Below are 16,401 nucleotides of genomic sequence, written 5' to 3' on the forward strand. Positions count from 1 at the left end.
AAGTGGCAGTGAGTTATCGCTTCAGAGAAGCAGCCGTCGGCGAGGTTTTGTCCCATGAGAATCTGAGATGCGCACAACACGTATCACGCGCTTGTGTGTGTGTGTGTGTGTATACACGCGCTATGGATTCGTATGCGTAGGGGGAGGTAGACGAAATGGGGATCAAGATCCCCATCCCGAGCACGTACACGCATCCGCCTATGGTATTTGCTCGCTGTCCATTCTGCGGCTTGACATGTACATGCACTTCTGGATGCGACGAGGAAGAGAACTTGCTCCCAAAAAAACTGCTGGCAAACGCGGTCCCACGGACAACGCGAGAAAGCTTCTTCCGTAAATGCGATGAAAGATCAGATCAGACTTGCTTCCCCTTCTCCTCCTCCTTCTTCCTCCTCCTCTTCTTCTTCTATTTCCTTCTCTCGTCTTTTCTCGCGAAACTTCGATGCGAATTGTCGACGCTCGTTCCTTGAATTTTTGGTAATTTTCGGAATATAGAAAGTTGGGTGATAGGTGGACTACGTATGCGAAATTTAAATTTTTATGAACGTGGGGGAAGGAAAAGGGAAATGAAAATGTATCTCGCCTTTTGAATATGTACTTTGGTTTGGATATTTTTGCTTTTGCTTGCGTGTCGTGTGTCGAGTTTTAAGGTTTTTTTGTACGTTCAAGTTTTCAACTCGTAGTTGGGTGATAAGATAGGATTAAACGGGAGGGCGAATGTAATCAGAATTTTTTTAAGCATAAATTTGAGCAATGTTTTTTGGTTTTGGAATTACTACTATAAAAATTATCTTTCATATATGTTAATTATTTTTTAATAAGATTTAAGATTTAAAGAAAATTTAGAGAATGTATTTTTATCTATGATTAATTTAAACGAATAATGTTACGACAATTGTTCTCTGATCTTACTGATCTTGTCATTACAAGTGGAAAATTATAGTTCCACTAGCCTTTAATTTCAAGGATAATATATTAATCATTGATAAAAAGTTAATAACAAAAATCTGATTACATTCGGTAGTGGAATGATTGCCTGTTTAATTTTACCTAAACCATTTTATTTTTCCAATTCAACATTGAATATAATACTTTCTTTAATGATAAATAAATTTTTTGCAAACCATATAATTTTAAAAAGTCATATCTATTAATCTACCATTCTTAAAATATTTCTAAATAATTTTCGAAATTACGAATTTTCATTTTCAAGACACAGCGAGATAATGTGGTTTGTACATGTATATAGAATATGACAAGGAAATTAGGCTTACGGGAGATGAGCACTATTCCGTCTATTAGGATTACCTACTGTACGTATTATGTCATGGGTTTATGATACGTTAATCAGTATTGACGATCAAGAGGGTTAGAATCACAAGAGGGTAACAGAGACAACGAGAATTATTAGGTTCAGACGATTTTCAAACCGCAACTGGTTTCAATCGCAAGTTGAATGGTTCATGAAATTGTAAGTTCCAAATATTCTTCCGGATAATGTGAATATCTATATTGAAAGCTTCGCCTTTAAGGTTCAAACAGACTCTCCTCCAGTATTCAGGCCACGAATCCATTCTATGTTCGATTGCAGCCTTGGAAATGTATTGTACGATATAATGCCGTGGTTGAATGTTTTGGAAGACCTGTAAAGTGAATTGAGAAACTAAATAAATTTCAGTGATTTCATTTAAACATAGTACTATTATTTTATTACAATTTTCTGTTGACAAAAGTTTGATTCATTGTACGATCCCGGAATGAAATTTATATTACATTTGAGATTTAACATTAAACAAATAGTCAATATGAAACAGAGGATTGTTTGAGATACGGGGGCTACACGCACGGACGGGGTTTCCACGAGGCATCCCAGAAATAACGATACGTTCAAGTTTGCAAACTCATCGTGATAAAATTATTACGTATTTTATTAGTAAATATAACTATGATGGTTTTCAAAGTTGAGAAACATTTAATATTCTTTTTGAAAATGGTGTTCTACAATAATTTTTAAAGCTATTATATTATTTCTGATGTCATTATTATATCGTTAAATTATCCTTTTATTTTTAAAAACAAAAAACAGAATTTTTTCACTAATTTCTTTTCTTGAAAGAAATCATAAGAAATTCTAAAAACTAAAAAAAAATAGGAAAAGTTACGACAACTCTAACAATTTTCATATTACATTTTTAGAAGTTTTCAAACTTACCTTACGATACGTGTTTTTTTCCCCGAGAAAAATAAGATTCGAAAAGTTCTTGGCAATAATCCCAAGTCCTCCAGTAGACACCCTATCGAACCAATTATGAAACTGGATCCTCCACTGCTGGAAAGTATGAAATTGATCGAATTCTTACAAGGTGTCGTAAAGTTTTCCAACAAGGAGGGGGGGAGGGGAGGGTGCATTAACGTCGGGATTTAAACGATTGACAGACAATTTCCGGGCGGATAGCGACAATAAAAGAATCGTTAATCGATATTCGAGGCTTGGTAGAAACGCGTGCTTACCCCGGCACGGATTTATATGGAGCATCTAGCTGAATTTCGGCCACTCGAAGTCGATCGAGAGATAACTCGAACCGTGATGGATTTACTGCGGCGTTGAAGAGCCAAACTTTTGGATTACACACGGCTTTGTGGGTTGCGCGAAGTTTATTTGTGTACCCTCCCCGCCACCGTGTACTTCGAACAGAGAGAGATCCCCCGGCAGTTCGTTGAACGACAGACACTTCGAATATTCGCCGATATGAATTTTCCAGCTTTTCGAACTTGATTGACGCGATATTCGTCCCATTCGTTTTTCGCTGGATTCGTCTGCAAAAATTTATATCGAATTAATACAAGAAATTAGGAAACATTATAAACGTTGTAAGTTGAAAACGAGAAAGAAATTTGTGTCAGAGAAAAAAATATAATGTGGAAAATAAAAATTACAAATGTAATGTTACGATAATTATTACGATTTATTAGATCGTATAAATGCCACGACTCAAAAATTACGATTCTCGAGAGAAAAACAATTTTGAATAGTTTGAATAAGAAAAATAAAAAAAAAAAAAACAAAACTTCGAAACACGCAAGATTTAACAATTTTTACGTAATAATATTTTCAAAACCGTAAGTTTTAAATCGTATCATTTTTACACCAAGCGAAAATGAATCTCATATTCGTTCTATGAGGCGATTAAAATTAAAAATTATTAAAATTACCGTATACGTAGAATGAAATGTACAAGAATAATGGAATGATTCTTGGCCGTTAATCAGAGTAGTAATACAAAATACAAGAAAATCCTCCGTGATAAAATCCCAATTAATGTTTCAAGCATGGAGGATACTGTAAAATCAGATCCAACAATTCGACCATTAAACTCTGACAATTCGTAGCCATTAAATTCGGGCGTTAATTTGAAAATCAACGTAACTTTCCATTATTAAGTGGCACACTTATCCGTCCTTTACAACGTGATATAACCTATTTTATACTCCTTTTATTGCCTCTTTTACGTTCGTTCCCCTCCCCAACAAGATACAAATTTTACCGTCTATTCGAATTTCATCAGCAACACGAGCTTATTTTTCCCCGAACACGACCGTGCTCTTAATTGCTTTCGGACAATTTAAATTGTGCCTCGGGATGAGGAGGAAAGGGAGGAGGAGGGAATTTTTCCTCCCCGTCCCTTTTTCTGATCTCGCCACGGATAATGGAGTTTCACGTAAGAACGTTCTGTGAGCAGCAACGCTGATAAGGTGGCCGCTTTTAAACGTTTCGGACAATAGCCTCGCGTGCGACTTCGGACATTTCAACATGGCGGCGGAGTGAAACGCTCTCTCTACGTAATTAAACCGTGATCCTTTGTCTCGATAGAACGATTAATTTAACATGTCTGCCGCATTAAGGGAACACGGAGCTAGATAACGCGATAACCCGGTGAGAATTACGGCCGATTCTTTATTTTTAATTCGATAAATATCTTTAAAACTCGCGCCATCTTTCCCAAGATTTGATATCGATCGATTATGATTGAAATTCGTCAGATTCGTTTATTATATTTAATATGAATATATATAGAGGAAAATGGATGCTATTTTAATACAATCGCTCGTTCTTTCACTCTTGAGGAACGTAACCTGCAATTTCCTCCCTTAAGTTATGCAATTTGTATAAGCGACAGGCACGATCAGATAAATAAAATGAGATAATAATACGACAAATAGTGATAGATATCGCGATAAAAAAGGCAATTATAGAAAAAAAATAGTGTATAATTCAATTTTCAAATATGTTTATAAAATATTAATTTTTAATTATATTTAATACGTTTCAATACTGTATTTGCAACCCTTTCTTTTTTGTTTGTTAAATATAATACTCGCGAATTTTCTTAATCTAAAACTTGTTCTTTTATAATATAATATAAATCAATCATTCATCAAACGTTCAAGCAATGGTAGACGCTTGAAAAAGTAGTATAAGTCAGACATTTGTCAGTCAAGTAGTTCAAAACCTAGTTCCAATTCTCTCTAATTATAACACAATTTATTAATATATTTACTACTTCTACTTTCAATCTTACAAATGTACACGTATAAAGGGAACTCAAATTCCAATTCAATATTCGAAAAATGTACTTCCCCTCTTCATCCCCCTTCTCATTCACATTCACCTCTTCAGATTGATCCCTCGTAATCTTTCACCATCTAGAAATATGGGCAAAGAAAAACACCCGTATGTTAAAGGCACCCCTGGGATCTTGGCTATGTCCTTCTCTCTCTCTCCTGAAAAATTTTGAACGGAAAATAAGGGTTTCTGTTTTCCGAGCAGCGATTCGAGGGTCTCGGTTTACCCGATCGGGGTTACGCAATCCGTATTTAGATGAAATCTCGAGATTTTGAGACGTTAAAGGGAGGTCGAGGAGGGGGGGAAAAAAGGGTGGCGCAAAGTTGCCGGCGTATTTTCCAATCCCTTATTGGCCGGGGCAATCTTGTCCCCGTGGTTATCGAGGATTTATCTGGCGGATGCTCGCGACCCATCGATTCCTTTTCCTTGCGGGGGTTAAATCGAGCATCCCTCGTGGCTGCTGTCAACCCACCCTTCTCCCAATCCTGTGACCTTTATTTTATCGCAAAGCATTTTTCTCCTGGCACCGTCACGCGCCCTTGATGGAAAACAGATATTACGAAATTTTTATTCCACGTTGTTTAATCGTCTCACGCCTTGAGGGCTTATCCAAGCTTCGATTTTATTGAAAATATTTTTAAAAATGGACGGGTAATAGATGCTATAAAATATTTAAAAAAAAAATATCATCAATGTGTATAATATTCGGTGTGCGTAATTTAAAAACGCGTTTCAAAAATTTATAAGATATAATGAAATGAATTCAATAATGATAATTGATTCGAATGAGTAATTGAATTTTCGCTCGAGTTATTTCATTATTTTATCAATAGAAATTTATTTTGAGGGGAAATAAGGTTTCGAGCGAAAATTCAGGTTCAGGTATTCTTAAGAATTTCTTATTGGTCTGATTTATCTTCGTTTGAAATATTTTTCAGGGATAACGCGAATATTTCAAGTTACGGGAAAATTGAAGTATGGCTCGCAGCAATTTTATTCCTATTCAACGAGTAATCGCACTCGATCGAAATGTTCGAAGTAAAATTTATTTCAATAATCGCGCGGAACGATTTCCATTAACTTTCGTGGCTTACAATTGATTTGAAAAATGCATTTTAAGTTTAGAACGGTGGTGTTTTATTAAAAATTGTTTCGAGTAAAATTATTCATTTAATAATCGTTAAAAATATCTAACAAAGTGTATAGAACTTATTACTGGTATTATAAATATATTCAATTGTTATGAAATAATATATGCAATTGTCGCCCAATTATTTTTTTATTTATACATTTTTCAATTTTGAAACACTGAAATTAATAATAACGCGCAAATAAAATTGAATCAAATTTAAAATTTTATTAATTTAATAAAAAATAAAATTGAAGCAACCATGTTAAACTTATAAAATATAACACTTAAATTTTAATAAAAAGAACTAATGATTGTTGTATTACCTATTCAATCATAATCAAAAGGGTAATTATTTCATTTATTAACGATTATTAAATTAATCATTCAACCCTTGATTAGAACTTAATTATATCTATTAATAATTAATTAATGATTTTTAATTATTTAATAATCAATAACCCTGATTGACGGCTTGATTTTACACTAATTACAATTATCAATCATTAATCATTTTATCGAAAAATCTTAGCAACCATTTCCTAGATTTTTATATATTTCAATTTTCCAATAATAAATAATAACACATATTTTTTCACTGTTTGATTATCAAATAATTAACTCACTCAACAATTATTCCATTGTATCATCAATTACATAAACATACAAGTCTTTATCATTCAAATTCGAAAAAATGAAATCCTCCCCTTCGATTCAAATAAACAAAATATCTTTGTATCCAAGCATCGATTGACCATCACTTACAGAAGAACAAAATCACCGTCTTCCATTATATCGTACGTTACACAAACGCATCCAACACTTGGACAAAAATTCCTTTACCCTATTCTCGCCCCCATAAAAGAGGCGTCCGAGTCGAGAACACACCTGAGGGTGTCGCGGTCCCCATATCACGAATGAAAGTGGAACAGGTTGATATACTATCGCCTTCCACCGTGATACAGTCGACACACAGGAGTGGAGGAGTTACGAGCCTTTGGGGGTTGATAATTCCATCCGTCGGCGCACAATGCTCAGACGACGGGATACCGTGTTGGGTGAACGTGCTGGCCCGCAGGCCGCAACGCCCTTCGAGTAACCTGTATGAGTGAAATTGCCCCTGAAATTTATGTTCCTATTGGGGGATGATCGTTTCCCTTCGTCAGAACTCGTGCAGTTTGAAAGCTACCCTGCACAACCTACACCCCCTCTCCTCCCGCTCGGCGAATTCTGACCGACTGGCGATTTGATCTATCGCGTGACGCGGATGGAACCTTTCCCCCCCGCGAGCAAAATCTAATTTTCAGTTACCGTTGAAATTTTCTCGCGGATGAATCGAGACCTTCGAATATTGGGGGTTGGAGAAATAGGAATGTTGCGGGGAAATCTAATTTTTAAGCTGCTCTCGCAGATGCCTCGAGTACGAGATGAATATGTTCGAATATTGTGGAAAATACGGAGGTGGGTCGAGAAAGCTCTGGTCGAGGGAGTGTTGAATTGAGAATCAAAGAAAATATTGGATTTTATGCTTGTATTTATAGTTCCCTCCTCTTTTTCTAACTTCAAGGATTTAATTTAACTTATCTGCTTTATTAAATTAACTAAATATAAATTAATATCCTCTATCATAAAATAGTTGTTTTAAATTATTTAACGAAGCAATAATATAAAATGTAAGATATATTTAATCTTTTATAATATGAAGCTACATCTTCTTCCCTAGATGAAGAATAGAAATTCCCTAGAATCTTTGAATCATCTCTGATCTAAGCAAAAGAAAACAATTATAGTAACAAAAGGATTAAATATATCTTTATCGATAATAACATCAATCTTCACGATCACCCTTCAACCCCAAGGACTAAATTACATTGAACTCAAAAGATCTTACTTAGGAGCCGACTATAACGCTAATTAGATAACGAAAATTAGACAATTAGAAGTTTGGACCTATTGTATAGATCTCCTTACCCACCGTAATTCGTATTCTCGAAGTGAACATGAAATATTTCCTTTACTTTTAATAATTTACACGAGTAATATTACTTCTTCTTCGATGAAATGGAGATATGAATCAGAAATTCAAGACGAAACAAACACTGTCTTCTATCTCTCAACATCATAAACTGTGTTGGATATCGGAGGTTGAATAATGGTTGGCAATCCATTACGAGCAAAAAAAATGATTTGTTAATTTGAAGATGTTGCTTGATAAACGAGCGACAAATTGTGAAAAATGGGAATACTCGTACTATCTAAATCGACCAGATTTTATAAAATTCGATATACGTACAATTTTAATCAAATTTGTTACATAACTTGATAAATTTGAAAATTAAAATGTAGAAATTAAGACTTCAAAGATTAACCTTATTATCTTCCTTCTCTTTTTGAAATATCATGAATTTCTAGAGTAAAGTAGTTTCGCGTAATTTTGAAAGCAAATCTATTATTCCCTTCATTACTTTATATTTTTAATCGATCAATATATTCCTTGACTTTCTTTGTAAAAATTACAAGGGAACGAGGTTAATAACAATATACTTCAAACTTCTAAATTTCCCTCCGATACTATAACCAAGAAACCCGAGCGAAATTTTAGAAACTTGTTAGAATTCATACGAGTTCCCACCTTGAACGTTCGAGAAGCTAAGGGTACGCGAAATCTCGATAGAGTTGATAGCCCGGAGAATTCAGAAGGGTTTCAGTCATCTTCAGAAAGTTCGAATCTTTACGGCCTCGCAAGATTCTGCAAGTCCACTTTGGGTTTCGAGTACAGAGGGTCTTGTCAGTTATTACATAGTATATCGGGCGTGCATCCCTTAGGAATATGCTAATATCACGTTACATAGCTTCAAGATATTGTATATATATATATATATATTTTGGGCTTAGCTTGTGATTCACCTTAACTTAAAGTGGATTGATTTCGAGTTTGATTAATTAATACATAATTAATCTCTATAGAATTTTGAAGATTTTCTATTCATCATCTCTTTTTATCCGAGGACATGCTTGTTTATTTTAAACTATACTATTATTCGTTAAACTAACTAATCAATTCCAAACTACTGTTGATGTATTTTAGAAAAGATGATCGCTAACCATATATAACGTTTCAAAATTAAAATCAAAATTAAAATTGAAACTTTTTCAGAAAGTTTTCAAGAAGTTAATGATTTGTCCCTAAATGATCTATATCACAGATTCAGCAAAAGATTTGAAATTGAATCTCGTTTCATTTTTGCCAAGGATCCATAGAGAATGAGAAATAATGAAAGATAAATCTAACGAAAAATAAAGTTTAAGAGATACTTGAAGAAATTTATGTCGTATCGTTTCGGTATGATATTATTCGCTTGACTGATTCTAAAGGGCATTCCACCCCAATGGGGATACCTCATATCTATAAGCAGTGTCAGAATAAATAACCAACAAATATTGTACCTCTCCAAAAAAAAAAAAGAAAAAAAAAAGAAAGATCTCAAACTTTTTTAAGACTTGAATACAAATATTCGTATCACCTAATTTCATAAATCAATCGAAAAATAATATTTTTATCCCGTTCTCGAAATATCTCAACAAATTGAAATAAACAAAATGAACCTTCCCTTCCAAATATATAATCATTTTCAAAAACTAAAACGTCAAACAAATCGAACAAAGCAAAAATCTCTCTATTGATAAACGATTCACTAACGAATTCTACAATTCTTCCAGAATTTCCTCAAAATAACAGCTACAAAACACACACACACACACACATATATATATATATATATATATATATATATATATATATACTCGGAACGAAATCACAGCCAATAAACTATCAACGATGTATCGACCATTTTAATCGAGAGAAATTCGGCTACGTTTAGATACGCGGAAATCATTCGATTTCTAGCGGGCAATTTCATTTTGTGGTAGTCACTCTTCTCTCCCACGATCGAATACGTTTCGACACAATCTCGATGACGCATAGCGCACTTTGTCGGCACACATGTCGGCCAAGCGTGGGAGGGAAGAGGGGGAGGATGGACAATTATCCGAGCCACGTGATCGGGCATTACTCCACGCTACATTTGACTCGGTGAAAAGATTTGTGTTGCGGAAAATTTAAAACCGTTCACCTCGGGTATCGGCTTATTGAATTATTGCATCGAGGTTGCGGTCAATGAGAAATGCGATTTTTCGCGGGAACGGATGAGCATTACGGGGTTTGACGAGGCTCGATCACCGAAATCGGTTCGAATCGGGGGGAGGCCTTGAGCGCGGGTTCGCAGCTTAGCGGCCAATCAATGCCGATCCAATCGAATTGTTTCAACAACCGCGATGGAATTTCACGATGCTTTCCACGATTTGAAATGTGAATCGTATCTTTCCTTTTTTTTTTTTCTATTTTCCTTTTATTTCTTTTTTTTGTTTGTTCGTTCGTTTGTTTGTTTGTTTGTCTTTGGTCTTCTTCTCGTTTTTTATCGATGAAAATTTCCATTTTGCATTTCGTGAGGAGTGTTTGGATCTGTTCTTGATGCCCGTTGCTCTTTACATTAATTGAATATTACGATCGAGAATAAAAAGGAAGCGTGGATACGTTCGTGGAATATTTCGATTTTGCGAAATAAAAAATAAAAAAGCGACGCGCGTGGTAGTCTTTTAATAAATGTTTTTATCGATAAGGGAAAATTTACGTTAATGCGTTTTATAAATTGAATACAATGCTCGATGTGATTTTTTAATGATTCATGCCTGGTCTAATATAAAATGGAGAAAATCGATTGGGGGAATGTATTTTTAAATTAGGAGAAAAAATCGAATTATTTCGAAGGATTAAATTCTTTTGGAAAAAATGGATCGTTTGTTTCGTTGATTAAAATTATAAATTTCTAATTTTGCCATTATCATTACTTATTACGATAATTGCAAATAAAATTGCGAGAAAGTAATGAAACATTTTGTAACAAAAATATCATAAAATGATAATATGAATCGAAAATAATTAATCAAAATCTTGAATAATAATCGCGGAAATCACTAATTCAATTAAAAATTTTCAATTTATAATTCTAATAACGTTTCGTTTTCCCTTATGTTTTTTATAATTTTTAGAATAATTAATCAATTAATTTATAATATATTTACTAAAAAACTAATTAATTAACTAAACGATATAATATTCTAATGAAAGAGCAGAGAGCAACACGTCCGTTCGGTTCGGCGTCCGGAGAACGACTAACGTTGAATCGATATTTTCGATATCAATGACAACCGATATTATTATTTCCTGTGCCGCGATTTATAATATTCTATACATTGATTATTAAATCTTACTCAACGCGATATATTATTAAAAATTTGTTCAATTAACGATAATGAATAAATCCTTTTCTTTAGATTATAAAAAAACAAGTTTTTTAAAATCCCGATAAATTTTAAAAAACTTATTTCTATTCAATACAAACTAATTAATTTATTAAGCAGTATTCTTACGAGGAAAACGGTATAACACGTCCGTTCGATTCGGCGTCCGGAGAACGACTAACGTCGAATCGATATTTTCGATATCAATGACAACCGATATTATTATTTCCTGTGCCGCGATTTATAATATTTCACATTGTAATTATTAAAATTTATTCAACGCGATATATCATTACAAATTTGTCGAATTAATAACAACGAATAAATTTTTTAAATTATAAAAAAACAAGTTTTTTAAAATCCCGATAAATTTTAAAAAGCTTATTTTCATTTAATAATAAATTAATTGATTTATTAAGAAATATTCTTACGAGGAGAGCGGAATAACGCATCTGTTCGGCTCGGCGTCCGGAGAACGACTAACGTTAAATCGATATTTTCGATATCAATAACAACCGATATTATTATTTCCTGTGCCGCGGTTTATAATATTCCACATTGTGATCGTTAAAGCTTATCCAACGCGATATATTATTACAAATTTATCGAATTAACAATAATGAATAAATAATTTTTTTTTTAGATTCTAAAAATGCAAACTATCGATTAATTAACGCAACGTTATTATATATTTATTCTAAACAGAATTTCTACTATGCAATGTAAAAATACATAATAAAAGAAGATAAAAAAATTCAAGTGATCTCGAATAAGAGCAACAATGTATGCACGAAAGTCTATCTATCAAACTAACAACTCAATTCCATTTTACAAAGATCACGATAAGATCTAGATGTATATACGATATATTTCCCACGTTTTAGTTTCCATCCATCTAGCAATGCAAACGAGCTTACTTTCGAGCATGCAACGAAACGGCCTCACTGAATCACCGCATTACTAACTGCTCACGTCCAAGTCGCAGCTCGAATTATTTATCCTCCGATTTCTAGGGTAATTCACTCTCTATCGTGAAATTTCATCTTGTCCGTCACGTAACATTCAAGTATATTTGCAGCAATTCCTCTTGACACAGTTGGAATCGCTAATAAAGCTGGCGGGACATGTCCACAGGGGTCCAAAGGAAGCCCTTTCAGCTGACGTTTGGGAAATTTGTAATATTCGATGCCAGACTTGGCATCGTCGAAAAGTACCCTCTGATCGCTCTACGTCTACGTGTCTTTTGATATCGTCCTCCTCCGATTTTTTACCGAAATCTTTTCTCAAATCTTTTCGCGTTAAAGAGATCAGATACTTTATTTCTCTTTGCCTTACGACTTTTTCTCTCTCGCTTCGTTTAAGATAGATTTAAAAATTCAACTAATTTCGAGAATATTTTTCTTTTTATCTCTTCGTTTCTATACAATTTCGTTCAAGAAAAATTCGCAATACAAATTCTTCAATTTCGAATAAAAAGTAAAATTTCCACCGATCTTACACATTCTTTATTCTTCAATACACGTTAATTCCATCCGTGAAATATTATCGCATCGAATAATCAGCTTGATCAAGAGGCACGTTTCATTGAGCCAACGTTTGCGCAAGATCTGGCACTCGATAAGCATGGAACGAATACAGCAAGGTAAAATACAAATCGAATAAGGGGCGGTTAGTTTACACGGATTGGGCTATCGAAGGGCAGATGGAAAGGCCCCCCTTGGCCGCTGGTGAACCGCATCGAGTTCATTCCAGAAGTTCGTTGAGTCGATGCATACGGCCCCGCCGCAAAGTCGAATGCATTTTCATCGTACCGACGCTGGCATGCCTCCCCCTCGAATGTGGGGAACGAGGACTGGAATTTAGATTAACGAACGTGCGTGACTTCAAAATTGTCCACGAATGCCATCCAACGTTTTATATTTCACGCTCCTCCATGCTCTTCTTCTTCTTGTCATTTTTCCTTTCTTCCTTATTCCTTTTTTGTTTCGTTCTCGAAGCGTGCATTCGCTTTTCAATTTAATTCTTTGCGATTTTTTTCGATTGAAATGTTTCCAACAATTTGACGATGAATAAATATGTTGTATGTAAATTGCATCTTCATTGTTTTATTTCGGTTTTCAATATATCATTTGTTCTTAATTACAAATGTATTTGTGTTTGTATATGCTTCAAATTGAATATTTGAACTCGAGAGAAAATAAACTTAACCAGGGATGAAATTTCCAAGTTTTCTATTACATTAAGAAATTAGATTCTCTGAATTTTCTTTATCGACGCGCATGATTCGAGCGAAAAGCGCCTTTGTATTGTAATCCATGAATATCACAATTTCCAATTCCACTCGAGACAAACCGATATAATTTTCCCTTCCCTTAAGAACAAACTGTTTCAAATTTCAATTTTCGAACGCGTTTCTCCCTCTAGCGGCGAGGCAGAGAAGTATGGCAATATCGAACGAAGGAAGCTTTAAAATTTCTCTTTATTATTATTATTATTATTATTATTATCATTATTATATCTCGTCGCAGCTTGCATGCATCGTAAAATTTCACTACTACACCTTCGAAGAGACGCATCCAATTTCTCGCTTTCATCTCGTCCCTCTCTTTCTCGCCTCAGGAATTTCCTTTTTTTTTTTTACATCGACTGTGTGCCTGAATACCGAAGCTCGGTCTATCGTGTGCAGAGGCGACAAATGAATTCATAAGACGGGGACTTGCTTATTTGCAATTCCATAGGGCAGCATCGACAGACAGCTACAACAAGGCCGACCGTGTTTTCCATTACCTTGCTGCGTCTCGCGTCTAGCCGACATTTCTCTATTTCGATATGTCGAAAGATGGCGGACCCTCGTGCCGGAGCCTCGAGGAGAACTGTCACGTTGGCAAGTTGCGTGGCGTGTGCTGACTTTCGTTTTTTCGAAAGAGGTTGATACGTTCGTGAAACGGAAGGAAGGAACGAAAGTGACGAGAACGGGGGGGTTGAAGCGAGGGGTTGAAGCGAAGGGCGGCTCATACGAAACGTGGATCAGATCCAGTCGCCGATACAACGCGTTATTATTCAACGTTGGTAAATCGATTTAGTCGCTCGGTGCTTTGAGAATATTTCCTCTCCATTTTCTTTTTTACACTGTTGATATTATTATATGGCGATCGTTTGATAGGGAAATAAATTGTTAGGTTGTGGAGGCAGGTTGATTAAGGAGGGATGATTAGCGAAAAAATAGTTGGTAGTAGGTCATTGGATTTTCTATGCATAGGGGAAAATCGATTAACGTTTATAAATTATTCGTAGAAATGTTTTTAGAACGATATGAACGATGATAATAATAATATTTGGTTTTTGATAAAATAAAAATAAAATTTTAAAGAGTAATTTTTACAGGTGATTTTGTGAATATTATTAATTGGGAAAGACAGAAAGTGTATAATTTAATTTAATTTCAAAATTGTCAGTGATAGACTGATTCGTATAATAAAAATTATATATATAAAATTGATACCTGTTTTTTATAATAGTATGTATATTGTATAAATGTTTGAACATTTTGAATATATAATTACAGTTATATTAATATCGTATTTACAGATCTGACTCATATCAATTTAATAATAATTTTAGTTATTCTGAAGTAGAACTGGAAATTATTAATATTCAACATATCCATTTCTCTCTCATATACATATATTTGAAGTTTAGAGAAATAATTATTACCATTACTGCAATTAATTACACATAGTTACAATTAATAATCATTTAATCACAAGCTTTCCTGTGCATTATATTTATTCATTTTGACTCTATTTAATAAATAATATAAAATAAATCTCTTTTCCCATATTTCCTATTTTCAAATAACAATTACAATCAATAGTAGTCAATAGCGTTAATTACAAAATATTCAAAATATTCAAACACAACACAATATAATATTTTATAGAAATTATCTCTATTTTGATACATTACAACTTGTTGAATTCAATGAAATTTCATTAATATTACTAATTCACTTAATCTAATAACAAAAAATAATTTGTTCCATAATAAATTTTATTTTAAAGTATTTCTTTTTGAAAGTTTTATTTTAAAAAGTTTTATTTTTTAAATTTTATTTTAAAGTATTTCTTTTTGAAAGTTTTTTTGTATTTTTATTTACTTATATATATATTATTTAATTTAAGAATTTAATACATTCAAAACATTTAAAATTTTCTAATATTCTTAACCTATTGTATGACTTAAGCCAAATTAGACGCCATATTGATATTTTATAAATACTAAATGAAATTGACAAATTATTTTTATAATGATGAATTTAGAGAGATTGACTATGTGATATTTATTCATTTCTATGTCACATAGTATGCATATCTCATTAACTTTTGAAGCAGTAAATATATTTCTGCATCTACAAGAAACTCTTAAAGTAAAGTTTGCCCATTTCTAACCTCGTTCAATAAAATCGTTCAATAAAACAGTCCTTCCCTAGAGCATCGAAAACAAATTAATGCACCTGAATCTAATTAACTGGAAAATATATATAATAACGCGAAATACAATTGTCGTGAAAATAAATCCTATTATCCGTGAAAGAGAGAGGTCGCGCAACACGTTACGCACGATGAAGATAAAGGTGTGGAGGAGTCTGGAAGAAGTATCATAAGACGGAAGGTTTGATAACTTTGCTCGCGAAAGGAGGACCGGCTCCCTCTTAAATCAGGTTACAAACGTCGTTATCGCCCGTGCTCCGAGGCTCTTAGCGCGTAACAATCTCCCGGTTGGGAACACGCCTTCAAAGGCGACACTCCACGCTTTTGGATTTTTTCAAATTTGTCGCGCGACTTCACGAGATGGCGCGGCATTCGCCTAAGTAAATAGGATTTATTTAGCTCTCGGCTGTAAGTTAGTTTTTCACCTGTTTTTCTTGCTGATTTATTTTCTTTTTTATCCTTGCGTCGACACGGTGATTCTCCTTCCTCTTTTTCAATAATGTCTTGTTTCTCTTTCTTGCGATTGAATTTTTCTTATTTTTCTCCTTTTTGCGGGATGAAATGAAATTTATTTACGTCATAAATTAAATTACACGAGAGACGCTATTAGATTGGATACAATATGGCGTTTCGTAAAATTGTACTTTGATATTAAATTGAAAATATTGGTATCGTTATTTGTAACAGAAGAGAATATATTATATTACAAATTAGAAAAAGTATTCCAGTTATCTAGATCAATTCTACGATCTATATATATATTATTCTTCGAACTTAAAGTAATACTTGGAAAAATT

At 33.7% G+C, this 16,401-nt stretch overlaps 1 protein-coding gene and 1 long non-coding RNA gene across 4 annotated transcripts in view; one reads left to right on the top strand and one right to left on the bottom strand.

The window, feature by feature from the left end:
- LOC409608 (peroxidasin) overlaps positions 1–16,401 on the top strand; it is a 278,859-nt gene that overhangs the window by 129,423 nt on the left and 133,035 nt on the right. The window lies entirely within an intron of this gene.
- LOC100578747 lies at positions 1,140–11,654 on the bottom strand. Its single transcript, XR_001704910.2, has 4 exons — positions 11,546–11,654; positions 2,512–2,817; positions 2,213–2,329; positions 1,140–1,643 (listed from the first exon to the last, which is right to left on the bottom strand). It is a non-coding gene; the product is annotated as an uncharacterized LOC100578747 (long non-coding RNA).

The sequence above is a fragment of the Apis mellifera genome, linkage group LG1, assembly GCF_003254395.2.
Source record: "Apis mellifera strain DH4 linkage group LG1, Amel_HAv3.1, whole genome shotgun sequence".
NCBI lineage: Eukaryota > Metazoa > Arthropoda > Insecta > Hymenoptera > Apidae > Apis > Apis mellifera.